At 33.5% G+C, this 14,475-nt stretch overlaps 1 protein-coding gene and 1 pseudogene across 3 annotated transcripts in view; one reads left to right on the plus strand and one right to left on the minus strand.

Moving 5' to 3' along the window:
* The first annotated feature begins 829 nt into the window (after positions 1-829).
* LOC136980830 (rab9 effector protein with kelch motifs-like) overlaps positions 830-14,475 on the plus strand; it is a 37,493-nt gene continuing 23,847 nt past the window's right edge. Inside the window, exon 1 of one of the 3 annotated variants that reach the window (XM_067277028.1) lies at positions 830-880. The gene's annotated coding sequence lies outside the window, so the exon portion shown is untranslated. Of the gene's footprint in view, positions 881-5,383; positions 5,557-7,057; positions 7,113-14,475 lie in introns of those variants that run through there. The other 2 variants (XM_067277026.1, XM_067277027.1) reach the window with 2 other exon arrangements.
* On the minus strand, positions 3,226-4,244 carry LOC136980802 (inactive hydroxysteroid dehydrogenase-like protein 1 pseudogene; annotated as a pseudogene).

Raw genomic sequence — 14,475 nt, forward strand, 5'->3', positions numbered from 1 at the left:
GGCCTACGATTGCCTCCAAAATGAAGGCTTTCGCCATCTAACAGTCAACCACGCATACAACTTTGTTAATCCCCAGACAGGCGCCCATACAAACACAATTGAAAGATTGTGGCGCACAGTCCGGTCAAACGTTCCTAACAGCGGTCGACGAGAAGAGCATAGTGTTAGGCTATTTAGCGGAACATCTTTTTAAAGCTAAATATAACAATTTAAGTGAGCGCTTCCACCATCTGCTGCTTGCCGCTGCGAAGCTTTATCCCCCGGAATATTAGTGGAAGTTGCGAGCAACTACAGTATTTACAAACAGCCCTTTTCAGGGCTATCCTTTTGAAAAAAAAAAAAAAATTATTTTGTTTTCGTAATTTAGATTACTGTATATTGAACTATGTAATATAATAAATGTTTTTCTTCCTTTAATGCTGTGTTTGTATTCTATTCTTAAATATTTAAACTGTAACTGTTATACAGATTTTTAATTTCTTTCCTAAAGAAATAAGTAAAAATTTTTTAAAGAATCGAACAAAGAAAAATATTTTAAAATTTTTATGTATTAAAAACATTAATTATTAATGGTTCAGTCAGAATGATGAATTTAAACTAGACAAAGTTGTCAAACTGTAATCCGCGAGCTGTTCGAAGTGACAAGAGTTAATCACGTGTTAATAATAAGACCTGGTTTGCTCTATGACGTGTTAGTGCAAAGAGAACTGATTATTCCGCGAGAAGAAAAGCTGCCGGAAACGCGTCAGAGACCAAGTCACGTGACTGAGTGACGTTGAAATTGGGTCACGTGATACGCTTCGCGTGCATCCGCCGTCCAGTGTGTACCTCCACGACGACGGCAAGCTTAAGTAATGGCGTCTCAAACGGGGCACAATCGGTAAATAGTCCTATGATTTTTTGTTTATAGCTCTTTATATACGGGTCAGACGGAAAAACGTTATGCGTTTTCCGAACGACTAGTAAATGTACATTCTTTTTAATATAACATAATTTTAAAAAATTCATATTCCCTTAATATGCACAATTACCAACATACCTAATAAACATGTACGTATATTCTACATGTAGAATATACGTACTGTACATGTTTAAAACGTATTTAAAATGGCAGCACTATCGATTCGATAGTTGGATAAAAAAGAACCGTTGGAATATTTACTAAAATTAAAATTAACATAATTTACGATAAATGTAATAAACTAATACTTTAATATAACATAGAATTAATAGTATACTATCAAATAGTACATTAACCAAACTTAAAATTTAATTACATTATATAAAATTGCAATTAATTTACAGATCATTAACGTAAACAAGAATATACGAATTTTTTATAAAAATAATACAAAATACAGTAGAGAGTCGTTAATCCGAATCAATTGGGGACTGGGATTGTTCGGATTAGTGATTTGTTCGGATAACCTATATACCTTGCGGATAACCGATTATGTACGAAAAAATATATTAATCTGGCCGATGTTCAAATTTTTCTCCGTTGCGTGTCGCTTCGTGTTGAATTTTCGTCGATTTTAAGCCTAACGAAAATTTTTATAATAATAATCGAGGCTATCGTATCGTTAAAAATTATTTTTGCATTTAGGTATTCTTGAAACCGTGTTTTCTTATATGTTGAGCATCAAACACAAGACCGTGTTATTTATTAAACACTTGGCACTTTTCCACTTCTATTAGTTGATAGCTATCAACTAATAGAAGTGGAAAAGTGCCAAGTGTTTAATAAATAACACGGTCTTGTGTTTGATGCTCAATCAACTAATAGAAGTGGAAAAGTGCCAAGTGTTTAATAAATAACACGGTCTTGTGTTTGATGCTCAATTATTTCTTTATTTTGTACAAACAAAATAAATACATTGAAAAATATAAAAACATGAAAATTATACTTTAGAAGTAAATCTAGTATCAAAAACGTTCGATTCAGCACGTCACAGTCCGACTGCAAATCGTTCGGATAACCGGCGATTCGGATTACCGGGGTTCGGATTAACGACTCTCTACTGTATAAGCAAATAAATAATACATCAAATAAAAGTACACATACTTCCATATCAGAATTATTTGTTTTCATAAGTTTAATAGAAACAGTTGATTTTATACGAATTTTTTAAATAATACAAGAAAATTTTCCCCAATCACCTTGGAATTGGCCAAGACCTATCGCCTCCTCGTGTTTCGACACTCCGCCAGAGCAAGAGGGTGAAGGACAAACAGACAGTCAGCATGCAAACATACATTCGTTTTTATATATTTATATATATATAGATAACGTTTCTGTTTACACGTGCACTAGCTAGTTTTTCTGTCAAAGTTTTTTGGTCCTTTTGTGAAAATTAAAATTAATATAAAAATGAATATTATGACGTTGATTAATGATAACAATAAAAAGATTGTTAATAATTAAAAAAATAAAGTTCTTAAAATAAATTGTTCATTCGAATTTATTAATTTTTTTATATTTTTAAATTTGTTCACATAGTCTTTTATAAATAATAGTACATATTAATTAACTAATTAATAATTATATATTTTGGACCTAACGTTTTTAGGGTTTCATTAAAGAAATTTATTTTTGTTAAAATCTTTGATTAATGTTATTTTAGGTAGCCAAGATGGCGGCTCGTCTCTGATTCCAGCAAGGAAACAGTGGGGACGCACGTTCTAACCTAACCTAACCTATTCTAATAAATTACCATAATTATTAGCAACCAAATTATTAGAATAGGTTAGGTTAGAACGAGCGTCTCACTGTTTCCTTGCTGAAATCAGACTCGTGCCGCCATCTTGGCTACCTAAGGTAACATTAACCAAATCGTTCTATAAAATTATTTATAAATATTACGTAAGATAGGGAAGGAAAGGGGAGTCAAAGAAAATATTAGTTTCTTACACAGGGGTGAGTGGGGGTCTAAATGGCCAAAATCGCTCTCACGTAATTTATGGACGGCCCATAATGTGATGAAATTAGTTTTCTTCTTCTATAATTATTAGCTTAGTTTGTAAAGTAGCTGTTATTCAAGATTAGAACAGAAAAATCGGTTCTTGTTAAATCAAACCGCTCATAAGCATAATTTTTCTACCAAATAATGTTGATCTTATTGAGTTTATTTGTGGACGTCATTTCATGTAATCACATTTAAGATTGATTTAAAAATCCCATAAACGATTAGGCCTACATTAAATACATACCAACGATAACATAAATAAAATACAGCAAGATGGTAATATTTATTTAAAATAGACCGAAAAATACAAGATAAAATACAAATCATTTGCAATTTACAAGCTTCTATCATCGAATTTCGTGAATATAAAATTTGTAATAACATTTTTAATCCAATCAGGACAGATTTGGAATATGATACGTTGAGGCTCATGCGACCAATAGCCTGTGGTCAAAATAGACGTGGCTATTGTTTTTATGGCTGACAAGGCATATTCGTTTGCATCGGGTAACCAAATGCTTCTATTACTTAAGAATCCGCTGTAATGAGGTAATTTGGTTGTGACGAAGGAGGGAATAAGGCATTGAACGAAGACGTTATGGTCGCGATATTCGTAACTGAGAGCCAAAGATAAGTTAGTGACAAATGATTTAGAAGCGGAGTAGACAGACATCAAAGGCTGAGGACTTAAACAAGATAATGAAGATACGTTCACGACTATACCTCTTTTCTTTGAATCCATCGCGGATAGACAGATGCGCGACATCATTAGTACCGATGACATGTTGATATTGATCAAACTCACCAAGTCCCTCTCGTCCAATAGAGCAAATTTACAAGGTAAATTAAATATTTGACCTACGTTGTTGATCAAAATTCCCACATCCAATTGTCTCAGTCGTTCAGCTATCAAAGAATAAATCTTTTCAGAACTGAAATCCACTAGAATTTTCGAGACTTTTACGTTTTCTAAACGAATTTCTTCAGCTGTATCTTTCAATTTTTTCTGGTTTCTAGCAATCAAAACGATGTTCAAACCTCTCTTGGCTAATTGATGAGCTAATGCTTTTCCGATTCCGTCCGTGGCACCGGTTACAACAGCATATTTTCCGTATTTTCTAAGGTCTACTGGAAAAGTTCGGCGAAGAACAAAGATATCGATTATTTCTATTGTCTTCATGAATAAAAGAAAAAATGTTAAGAGAATAAATAATATCCCCACAATCATAAAATTCTCTTGATACTTGCAAAGAACATAAAGAATTAACTTGAACATGATTCTAGATCAATTGGAAAACCTCTTTTTGAAGTTAACAAAGGAGTTTTATTACATTCAACGTCTATAAGTATATATTCGTGGCGGAAAGAAGTCGAATGTATTTAACAAACCACTTAAATAACGAACGTGCCAATTGGAAGTTCAAAGGCAAGGTCATAGAAATTTAAAAATATTAACCAGTAAAATCTGAGTTACTACTCGCTCCGTGGCACCGGTTACAACAGCATATTTTCCATATTTTCTAAGGTCTACTGGAAAAGTCCGGCGAAGAACAAAGATATGGATTATTTCCATTATTTTCACGAAAAAGAGGAGACTGAATAAGATTCCAACAGTTACAAAGTTCTCTTGATAATTGTAGATAAAACAAGGAATTAATTTGTACATGGTTCGATATCATTTAAGAAATTTTTATCCCGTAAAAAACGGTTTATTGAGTGTGTCTTCATATATACCGGAAAAATGTCGAGAGTAGTTATTTAACAATAACTTCAAATGAATAATGCTGTCATTTTGAATAGACATTCGGAATCAAGGACGTTTAGATCTAAAGACATTAGAAGTCGAACCTAATTATTTTGTTTGATGGAATGCGGCAAGTAACACGTGGACGATCTGTCAAGTACAGCGCTTTCAGAGAAACTTGAATATTAGGCGATGTAAGTTCTGGTTGGCGTTTTTTTTTTTTTTTACGTATACTCTTCAGTCAGCGACCTGTGAAAACAATCTAATTATAAATTACTGGAAAATGTCCCGCCCCTTTGGCAATGATCTTGGAAATCGAATGTAGACAATCGCTATAAATTCGCTTGTTTTAATCGTGTTGTGAGCTGTAAATTGCTAATTAAATGTTGTTTGACGAGTAAACATGTTTTCAAAACCGTCTAGCAATAAATATTCCCGGGAAACGCTTATAGTAAGTCTATGGAAGATCTTGCTGTTAAAAAGCATATAGAATGCGTATAGTGCTGGAGATTATAATTTTTCAAACCAAAATTATTATAAAATTAAACAATAAAAATAATTGTTGTTGTTATATTTAATTTTTAAAAATGGTGACAAATTATTACAGAAGAAAAAAAATAATAAGAAAAAAACAAACGACGATCTCGCCATCTGTTGTGCGTTTTAAGAATTATTTACAAATGACGGCTAGACAATTTTTTAGCACGTGTTTAGTAATCCGATTCAAATTGGAAAGTATCCTGAGATGAAAGAATGCGAAACGCTTTTCTTTATGTTTAAGTGGGTTAAATCGAAAGTCGTAGTTTCACCAATTGCTATACCACAAATAAGATTTTTCAATTACAGGTAAATAAAAATCAATTCATATTTTCTTTAAGAAATTCATTTTAAAATTAATAATTTGTAAATAAGAAATGTATGCTTTAATTTATACCAAGTCGAATTTATAAGCATCAATCTTAAATCGGTGCCTAAAAACGTGAAAGCTTGCAGAATGCTAAAAATAGATCATCTTGAAGACCAAAAGAAGTACTTAAGATTGCAGTTGCAGATAATGAAATGTCATATGTCAAAATGTTGCAGATTTATACCTTTTTTTATTTTTCATCATAATTACGATGATAAGTTCATAAGTTGATTGAAAAGGGCTTGATTCGAGAGCCGAATGTGATGGTTGGGACCTTAACAGAGCCATAGAGCACTCCGATAGGAACAAAAAAGTCAAAGGAACTGTACCTCTACGGGTGACCGTAACCTCCCAAAATTACTCTATGGTTTGCATGTATAATGTACAAAGCAGTGATGTAAATACGATATGACAATACGGTTCGCTAAACAGCATGTAAAACTTTGTTACCTGACGGCCGAGTTCGTAGTATTATATAATGTTTTTGTAAATATTTCCACCCCTTGTGACACGTCATAGCAATTACCTGCATATCTCCACCCGTATCTGCATTACGTAATTTATAGACAGTTTGTATTGAATTCTTAAAATATAAGACTACTGTATATCATTTTTATGCAATGTAAATTTCATTAAATATGCCAGTCAAAGAAGCAAAAGCAAAAATTAACTTTTTTTGGAAGCAGAGATTTAACCGAGAGTGGAATTTGGTTATTTAGATCTGTAAATTGAGATGCAAAGATTATTTCCAAAGTCCGAAGTTTACTTCGAAAATGTTTAGAAATTATTTTTGATAAGATCAAACTAGCTGCTGTAGTTAATCTACCGAATTAAGCAATGCACCTTTAACAACTTCACTTGCCGTTAAAGGTATGTTGCTTAATTCGATACATCATTAATAGGGTGACGTACGGTTTTGAATGGGACGGTACGATCTTTTGCTTTGTCCCAGCTGTCCCGTTGTTTTAGTTTTCACTTTTGTCCTGTTTTTGAAAATCAAGAAACTTAGCTCTCTAGTTTGTATATTGTATTCTGAACTTGTGATTTTTAGAAAGTGTTAATTCTGAATTGATAAAGATCATAAATTTGGATACTGCTAAGATGAAATGGCATAGGTAGGTTACAGAATAGTTCCAACAAATTTAAGTAATATATTACTGATACAGATGAAATTAGACAATTTAATAACAGGCACTAATAAAGACAATAATCAAACATGTGGAGAGATGGAACAAAGGAAAAAATCTGAGAAAAAAACAAAGAAAAATGTTTCTGAGAGATGGGTCAAAATAAAATGTGAAGAAATATTCGAATTTCAAGATTTTAATAATTTGATAAAATTAATCCTTTGTTTTTCAGTAACTACAACTTCTATGGAAAGAATATTTTTACTCACAAATTCTCTGTGATCAAAAGAGAAGCAAAAATTAGACATGAAAGTAATGCTTATGAAGCACAACTACAACTTACAATGAATAAATTTTATGATAAAATTGTGAGTGACCAGAAATTAAACGAACTAATGTAAACAAATTAAAATACTTTTCTGCTAATAGGACACCAGTTGATATAGACAGCACCATGTAAAGAAATGGCTATTTTATTATGTGTAAGTATATTTCAAGAAACATGGGCAAGTACAGGAATTAACAAATAAAAACTTACAAATAGGATTCTCCACATTACAATACCCATCTATATTTCTTAACAAAATTTTTAATAAGAAATGGCCTGTGTTTATCATCTGCAACTCCCCTATCCTGTTTTGGTATTAATAAATTATGGATCAGCTTAATTGATGATCTAGATATGTTTGAATAACCTGAATATTGTTAATTCTTTAAACCTAATTAATCAAGAAAAAAGACACAGTTAGGCTAATTTGAAAGCTGCTAAAAAAGTAATTTGTGGCATAATTAGATAAATCTTACATGAAAATACCTCTTGTTTTTTTTTTTTTTTTATAAAATAGGCAATGAAATGAAAAAGATGTAGGCTATGTATAGATGCGAGGCATCGTATGTTTATTGCATAATATTATGGTATACTAGCTGTTACCCGCGACTTCGGCCGCACGGATTTTGCGAGCAAACGCCATTTATATTCAGTATTTCAACGACCATAGTAATTGTTATATAACACCTACCACTGAGAATGATGAGAATTGCCGAGAATCAAACGAACTGTTTTCAATTTGATCAATTTTCTGGAACGTTTACAATCGTTCTATAATCGAACCAATATGCAGTAACAAATTCGAATTTAAAATGGTTCGAACATTTGGTTAAAAAATTGAAATATATAAAAACATTTTAGACATTGTTATAAATATTATCAATTTAATACATCTAAGTAGTCGAAAACAAAAAATTGCATCTAAAATAGTACAGTCGAAGCCGTTCTTCAGGTTAAGCCTTAATGCTCTCTCTCTCTCTCTCTCTCTCTCTCCCCTTGCAGGGAATTTTGAAAAATCCCTTCTTAGTGTGCATTTTTATGACAAACCCTAGCTGTGTACTAAATTTCACCTCTTTAGGTTCAGCAGTTTGCTCTGGGCGATGATGAATCAATTAGTCAGTCAGTCAGGACAAGTAATTTTATATATTTAGATAAAATATAGTGTATTGTACTGAAATATATCAATCCTTTAATATCTTTATTACTAGTTTTTAGTATTTTGCACTAAAATCAGCATTTAGAAAAATTCTGTATTTTTCGTGAATTTTTAAATATTGAATTTATTTTAACCATACAGAGTTTGTATAAAATTAATATTAATTTATTTAAACATTGACATTTCAGCTATTAAAATGTTAGATAAACTGTTTTATATAAATATTTTTGAATGTTAGAAAACAATTTGTTTTTGTAATTGGCATAGAAAAAACTTGTGTATATTGGAAGAAATTTCACTGTCTCCAATATACAGTTTTGTAACATTCTAAAAATAGGTTTTGTAACTAACTATTAGCAGAAAAATAACAATTGTGATGTTTCCAGTGTCAGACCAGATATAACAGAAAATTAATTATTGTGTATTTATATATGTATTTCATTATTTCAAGGTAAAATAAATTTTGAATCATTACATCTTCATATTTAAAAAATTTTATATTTAAAATATATAAATGCTAGTTAATAATTTATATTTCATATATTTTGAAAATAGAATATAGCCTAGAAGTGAAGTTAGAAAATTCAGATAGACAGCAATTATAGCATGTAACTTATTCACAACCTTTGGAAACTAGTCTAGAAATTCATTTTGTATTTTTAATTAAAAGCTTTACTTACATAATTTCTTAGACTCGCAATATAAAATCATCAATTTAAAGTTAAAAATTTTAATTTTTAAAGTATTATTCTTAAAAGCTATTTATTTATCAATTACTGTAGTTATGTATCTTTTGATTATGCAAATTTAAAAAAATATTTTTAAACATTAAAAGTTTTTGGTAGCAAAAATAATAGAATACCAATCTTAATACTACTATAAATTACTAATTAAGATTGCTGCTTTGTCATATTTTTTGTATTTATAATCTTAAGTTATTCATGTTTGAAAGCAGGTGCGAGTTATGTAATATTGCAAGTTATCTTTGTTTTTTAACTGGTAATTATGAACTCATCAAACAGTTTTTCTTTGTCGAAATTTACTAAAAGCATTTTTACAAAATGTGAAGGTATATATACTGCTGTGATCAAAAAGTATTGAGAATGGTTCATTTAAACTACATGCTTGCAAGAGCGTGCTAACAGCTTCTTTTTTGTTGTTTGGTACAACTTTCATTGACATCAAGCAGCAATCCGTTTGTCATTGTCTTTTTTTATTTGCAAATAAACACTTGTTTTTTGTGTAAAGAATTTATGCGCTGGCAACTTTTCAAACTGTTAAGAGTGATTGAACAAAGAAGTGCATTAAATTTTTTTTTTCACAATGGAATTATTGCTACAAAAATGTTGGAAATGTCGCAAAAAGCCTTTGGTGATGATAGACTATCAAATTAAAATGTTTCAAATGGTACAAGATGTTCAAAGAGGGCAGAGAATGCATCAAAGATGAACCATACTATGGTAGGCCATCCACTTCAACTGATGAACAACACATTGTTCAAGTTAGAATCAAACAATGATCACTGAGCATCATAAAGCTCAGTGATCGTTGTTTAATAATGGACATTATTGAACACGTTCTAGTATCATTTGGATCTTGTCAAGCAATTTTAAAAAATTATTTTGGCTTGCATTGCATTGCTTCTTGAGTCATCTCAAAAATGATGAATTTTTTCCAAAAACGTGTTCCAGTGGCCAAGGAAATGCTTTCTCAAGGTGAATTGTTCATAAAATGCAACATTATGAGTGATGAAACATGGATCTATGCTTTTGACACTGAAACGGTTTAACAATCAAATGAATGGTACTCAAAAGGTGAAGCAAGACCAAGGTGACCACATCAAAAATCAAGGTCTCATGTTGACTGTTTTTTTTAATTGTGGTGTTGTGCATTACGAATTTCTTCTGACAGACCAAACTGTCAACAAAGAATATTATATGAGTGTTTTGAATTGTTTGTATGAAGCAATTCATAGATGGCCTGATTTGTGGCAAGAAAACACACAGATTATGACAAGATCTACCATGATAAAGCACCTGCTCATAATGTTCTTGTTGTTTGTGAATTGGGATTACTTTAAAAAGAAATTTTAATGAATAAATTTAAATCTTGTGTTTTATTGAGCTATATTTTTTGTAATATTATGAATTTTAATAATACAACAATTAAACTAAAACATAAGGCGATCACAAGCACAGATGACTTCAACGTCCGTTACACGCATGTCCAGTCTAAAGAGTGGTAACCTTTTTCTCCTCTCTCTTCTGTCCAAGCTCTTCCTTCCCCTTCATGACCCCTCAGTTCTCTGAATTCTCGACCATCGCAGATGTGGAGTTAATGGGGAGGGGTACTAATGAATAGCAGATTTTAAACTCTGCTTACACCCCCCTTCTTAGCCTTGTCATCACCCCTGTGATGATACAACTTTATATTGGTAAGGTGAGCTATCTTTTTAGTTCCACTTTCCGTTCTATACATCGCATTTTTAGGCATGTTGTCGTAGTTAACGGCCCTTTAATGTTTGGATGTTTTCCCCTCATATCACTCTGAACTAAAATCCAGGATCCAACTTTAATGTTTACCAAAGGTCCTGCATGCTTCCTATCATAATATTTTTTGATGGATTCTCGATATTTCCTTTGTTGTTCTTTGGTACGCTCCTTTTCATATGATTGTAAATATATAATTCCAAATTCGCTGTCAGCCTCCAGCTTAACAACTGTTCGTTGCCATTTGAATAATGGAGAGCAACCTAAATAAGAGTTGTAGCTTCAGTTTTCGTGGCAAACTGCAGCATCCAAGCAATTTTTACCCACCTTTGAAATCTGGATAGCAATTAAGGAATTTCTTGAGATCCTGTATCTTTCTCTCACACACTTCGAGCACTACAGGCTGGGCGACGAATGCACCGTACTACTCTTTGCCATCTATATGGCCATAAAGTGGTCAACGTCTAATTGCATAGGCTCCACTGTGGCCATCATTTCTGACAGTGCCTCCTCAATTTCCCTCCTTTACAGCTACTCCCGCCATCCTATCGTTACAGATATACAAAACCATATCTTCACCTCCAGCAACACGTACTATATCTATTGGACTCAGGCTCACCGGGGTACGCCTGGTAATGAGCGGGCCAAGCAAAGTCTGCTGCAATCTCCCTACCGCCTATGACAAAATAACCATCAACACCGTAAAGCACATTCTCTGGAAGCATCTCCTCACCGCCTGGCAACGGGACTGGGACGAGCAATGTCACCTCATCACACATCACCTTATTCCTAATATCAACAATTTCATCAGCAGCAAGTGATACTTCCCAAATCATCGCACAAATCAGTTCCTCACCAATCATGGACGTTTCCATTCCTACCTGGTGAGGTTTCACAACGCTACAACTCCCAACTGTTCTCTTTGTGGTGCAGAAGACAGTTCACTGCACTACCTCTTCCACTGCCCCATGTTGGAGCTGGAGAGGCACCACCTTTAGCTCATCATGGAGGCACATGATAACAACTAGCCCAACGATTGCCACAAGATCTTTGACAACAAGGACACACATGAAGCTTTCAAGACACTCATCAACAAATACTTTGTTTGCTCTACAGTTCTCACCCTCAACTGAACCGCACTCCTGCAGTTCTCTTGAGCGCACTCTTGTTTGTTATATATATCTTTACCATTCACACACTCCGTTCCCGGCAGCATGATAAGGTGATGTGGTTTTTAATGTGATATTCCTGTCTCTGGCCCCATTGCTTGAAACTGTCCGATTTAAAGGTAGATCCACAATCGCTGATGATAGTAGTTACATTATTGAATAATGGTAAATTATCCAAATAACGGATGACACTACGCACATCCTCCTTCATAGCTTTAGCATAAGTTATCCATGTAACTTCGTTTATGACCACTAGAAATGATTTAGTCATTCTTACTCTTTCACTGTGTTTCTGAAGCTCCGCAAAATCAATGTGTACCGTATTGAAGGGTATTTTCGATTATGGGGGCAAATAGAGTTGGTCTTGACGGGGTCGGTATTTAAACTTGATGGATTGACATATCGGACAGGTCTGCATGTAATGTTGGATACTTTATCTCATGTTAGGCCACTAGAACTGTGCCCTTAACTTGTAATAAGTCCTCCAAAATCCATCATGACCCTCGCTGTCCAGATCATCATGATACCGCTTCATAATGCTGTTTTGAATATTTTTTGGGACAATCAACTGGCCATTCTTGGTCTTTTGCCACTTGTGTTTGTCGATTTGGTGGACTGGCATCGATTTCACGCGGGGACACAATCTGGAGATAGCATCTGCGTCTGTTAATTCTTTTCCAGTGCAATGGTTAATTTTCATATCATAGGTTTGTAAAAAGACTTGCCACCGGTTTAACCTTCCTTTTGGTTCTTTTAATCCCATTAAAAAGGTAAGTGCTTGGTGATCGGTATGCATGGTGAATTTTCTTCCCTCCAAGAAACTTTGAAAATATTTAATCGCCTTGATCACGGCTAAGCACTCCTTTTCAGTTGTGCTGTAGTTAACCTCCGCTGATGTAAAAGTATATGATTGGTATCCTATAACTCGTAGTTGTCTTCCTTGCATCTCATCGGTGTCCCGCTGATATAATATAGAGCCGCTGCCATAATGGTAAGCATCGGTACAAAGCTCGAAGTTCAGCCTCCAATCAGGAGTTTGTATTATAGGATTTGATGTAATTCTTTGAATCAATTCTTGATATGCTTGCTCACATTCTTTCGTCCACTCAAAGGGAATGTCTTTCTGTTTAAGTCGATCTAAAGGTCTAACAATAGCGGCATAATTTGGAATAAATGCACAGAAGTGTCCAGTCAGTCCCGTGATACACCTTACCGTGTGAAAATCATGGGGCCGAGGCATATTACGAACTTTTTCAATCCACTCTGTTACTGTAGTTTTGCTAAAACCGTCTATAACTCTTCCCAAGAATTTGATTTTATTTACATTAAATTCTGATTTATTTAGGTTTATAACAAAGTTCGCATTGCATAACCTCTCTAATACTTGATAAGTGAGCTCTGCATTATTTATTTCATTGTCAGCCCGTGCTTATATCGTTGATATAATTCCGGACTTTTTCATTTTCCAAGAGATCCCCCAGCACCTTATTCATAACTTTTTGAAATAGTGCCAGAGAATTTTTCCAACCTTGAGGCAAACGAGTATACTGATAATGTCCAAATGGGGTGACAAATGCCGTATACTTTCGAGTCTCCTCACTAATTCCAATCTGCCAAAATCCATCTTTTTAAGTCCAATTTTGTAAAATATTTGCATCCTCCGAATCCATTGATAATATCGTCTATTAAGGGAAAGGGATAAGGATCCAATTCAGTCACTTTGTTGATTTTCATATAATTGTGAGCCAATCTGTAATCGCCATTCCCTTTGGGAAGAACAACACAAGAAGAAGCGTAAGGAGATGATGTTTCTTCTATTATGTTTTGTGCTAACAAGTCTTTTATTTTGGCCCTTAACCACTGATATTTGTCACGAGACAACCGATAGGGTTTACATTTGATCACTTTTGTATCTGTTATATTAAAATCGACAGTGAACTTAGGGGGTCTGGTATAATCGGGTTGATTGATGCCCGGAAAATGCCGCAAAACGTCTTTCTGTAATATAATTCTGTCGGTTTTAACTAATAAAACTTCTTGCTTACTAAAATTCCAGCAGATGTTAAGTTTTCCCAATGTGTGAATCCCTACAAAAGATCGTAGTCCATTTCCTTAATGATAATTGCTTCTATGAGTTAGGTTTGGTCTCTAAACTTTATAGTAGCCAAAACACCCTCCCTATATACAGTAAGTGCTCCATTAAATGATTTTAAGACTGTGTGTATAGGATGGGATTCTAGTTTGCATTTATCTACCAATTTTGGACTAATAAGGTTGACCGCGGATCCTGGATCTAGAAAAACTGAGCAATACACGTTAATCACTTCCATTGAGAATATTCAGGGATCATTATGATCTGTGACTAGACAATGATCTGATTTTGTCAGAGGGATCGGTAAACCCTTCCTTACTCGTTTTTTGGACCATTATCAATTTCATTCATGGAGGTAAAACTTCGGTTACCATGAATATTATTATTCCTTCTTTCGATTTTCCTCGGTACCGAGTTTTTTGTAGGTACCAATTTGCTCAATCCGACACGTAAGTTTTCTTTGTCATTTAAATTGTGTTGAAGAAGAATAGCTTGCA

This window comes from Centruroides vittatus, unplaced genomic scaffold, assembly GCF_030686945.1.
Source record: "Centruroides vittatus isolate TY-2023 unplaced genomic scaffold, ASM3068694v2 contig_726, whole genome shotgun sequence".
NCBI lineage: Eukaryota > Metazoa > Arthropoda > Arachnida > Scorpiones > Buthidae > Centruroides > Centruroides vittatus.